Below are 2757 nucleotides of genomic sequence, written 5' to 3'. Positions count from 1 at the left end.
ATCAGGCAATTTTGAAATTTGTTTGGAACAATAAACACCCTAGAATAGCTAAAGCAATCATTGCGAAAAAGAATATGGAAGGAATTACTTTTCCCAACTTTAAACTTTACTACAAAGCAATAGTTGTCAAAACAGCATGGTATTGGAATAAGGACAGGCCCTCAGATCAGTTGAATGGGCTTGAATAGTCAGAAAATGTTCCCCAGACATACAATCACCTAATTTTTGATAAAGGAGCAAGAAATCCTAAATAGAGCAAAGAACGCCTCTTCAACAAGTGGTGTTGGCACAACTGGCTAGCCACTTGCAAAAAAATTGAACTTAGACCCCCAGCTAACATCATGTATGAAGGTTAAATCCAAATGAATTAAAGACCTCGATATCAGACCCGAAACCATAAGATATATAGAACAACACATAGGTAAAACACTCCAAGACATTGAGATTACAGGCATATTCAAGGAGGAAACTGCATTCTCCAAGCAAGTGAAAGCAGAGATTAACAGATGGGAATATATATATAGCTGAGAAGCTTCTGCACCTCAAAGAAATAGCGCCCAGGATACAAGAGCCCCCCACTGAGTGGGAGAAACTATTCTCCCAATACCCATCAAATAAGGGGCTAATCTCCAAAATATACAAGGCACTGACAGAAATTTACAAGAAAAAACATCTAATCCCATCAAAAAATGGGGAGAAGAAATGAACAGACACTTTGACAAAGAAGAAATACAAATGGCCCAAAGACACATGGAAAAATGCTCCACATCACTAATCATCAGGGAGATGCAAATCAAAACAACTATGAGGTACCACCTCACACCACAGACAATGGCACACATCACAAAGAATGAGAATAAACAGTGTTGGTGGGGATGTGGAGAGAAAGGAACTCTTATCCACTGCTAGTGGGAATGCCGTCTAGTTCAACCTTTATGAAAAGTGATATGGAGATTCCTCAAAAAACTGGAAATCGAGCTCCCATATGATCCAGCTATACCACTCCTAGGAATATACCCTAGGAACAGAAAAATACAATACAAAAAACCCTTCCTTACACCTATATTCATTGCAGCACTATTTACCATATCAAGACTCTGGAAACAGCCAAGATACCCTTCAACAGATGAATGGCTAAAGAAACTGTGGTACATATACACAATGGAATATTATGCAGCTGTCAGGAGAGAGGAAGTCATGAAATTTTCCTATACATGGATGTACACAGAATCTATTATGCTGAGTGAAATAAGTCAGAGACAGAGAGTAAAATGAAGAATCTCACTCATCTATGGGTTCTAAGAAAAATGAAAGACATTCTTTCAATAATAATTTTCAGACACAAAAGAGAAACGAACTGGAAGTTCCAGCTCACCTCAGGAAGCTCACCACAAAGAGTGATGAGTTTAGTTAGAGAAATAACTACATTTTGAACTGTCCTAATAATAAGAATGTATAAGGGAAATGGAGAGCCTGTCTAAGGTACAGGCGGGGGTTGGGTGGGGGGGAGGGAGATTTGGGACATTGGTGATGGGAACATTAAACTGGTGATGGGTGGTGTTCTTTACATTACTGAAACCCAAACACAATCAGGTATGTAATCAAAGTGTTTAAATAAAATATTAAAAAAAGAGATAAACATTCCCAAATAGTTTCTCTAGGCTAAAATCACTCTGATATCTAAAGCAGACAGACACCACCAAAAAAGGGAACATTGGCTGTTACCTATGATGAGCACAGATGCAAAGATCCTCAACAAAATACTAGCATGTAGAATCAAACAATTCGTTAAAGAGATCATATTAGAGACCAAGTAGAATTGACCCAGAGATGCAATGATGGTTTAACATGCAGAAGTTAAACATAATACACCATATCAATAAAAGAAAATTTAAAATAATATGATTATAGCTATACATGTAAAGAAAACATTTGACATGACACAGTACCCATTCATAATAAAAACTCCCAACAGGATGGGAATTGAAGGAACTTTCCTCAGTATGGTCAAAGCCAATTACCCCAAGCACACAACAAACATTATATTCAATGGGGGAAAATTAAATCAGTTACTCAAAGATCTAGCACAAGAAAAGGCTGTCTACACTCGCCACTTTTATTCAATATAGTACTGGAAGTACTTGCCATAATAATAAGGCAAAAAAGACATCAAGAGCATTCAAATAAGAAAGAAAGAGTTCTCACTGCAGAATACATACTACTGTTTTTAAAAATAGTATTTTTTTTAATTTTTAAAAAGCTTACTTTCAGGAAAGGAACCTCGATGCATAAGACACAGGGGAAGATATTTCATAGGGTAGACTCCTCTTATAGTGCTTGCTATCATGTTACTTAGCACTCTAGACATGAAAATTATGTTTACTCTTAAATTTAGTGATGTTCATCCCTGCCATTGATGAAGTCACTAGAAATTGAAAAACCTTTCTCTCTGATGTGCTGGTTCAATTTATTTATTTATCTATTTTTTCTTTATTTTTTCTTTCTTTTAATATTTTTATATATTTTTCTTAATTCAATTATTTTTAAGCACTCTGGCTCATCCATAAGGGTTAGGACTACAACTACAACCTATGAATAGATCTCAAATGTTTGTCTGTAAGTGGGCATGAATTTGTATGCAGTGGACGTCTCTATGTTTGCCTAATCTATATTGTAAACAATCCATGCCTATATTTTATATAACCCCTGTTATATATTATCCCTCATCTCCTATAGTTCAGAACTCCTTCTATCCTC

This window comes from Suncus etruscus, chromosome 8 (assembly GCF_024139225.1).
Source record: "Suncus etruscus isolate mSunEtr1 chromosome 8, mSunEtr1.pri.cur, whole genome shotgun sequence".
Classification (NCBI taxonomy): Eukaryota; Metazoa; Chordata; class Mammalia; order Eulipotyphla; family Soricidae; genus Suncus; species Suncus etruscus.
The sequence above is the reverse complement of the archived record's forward strand: the minus strand, read 5'-3'. Positions refer to the sequence as shown.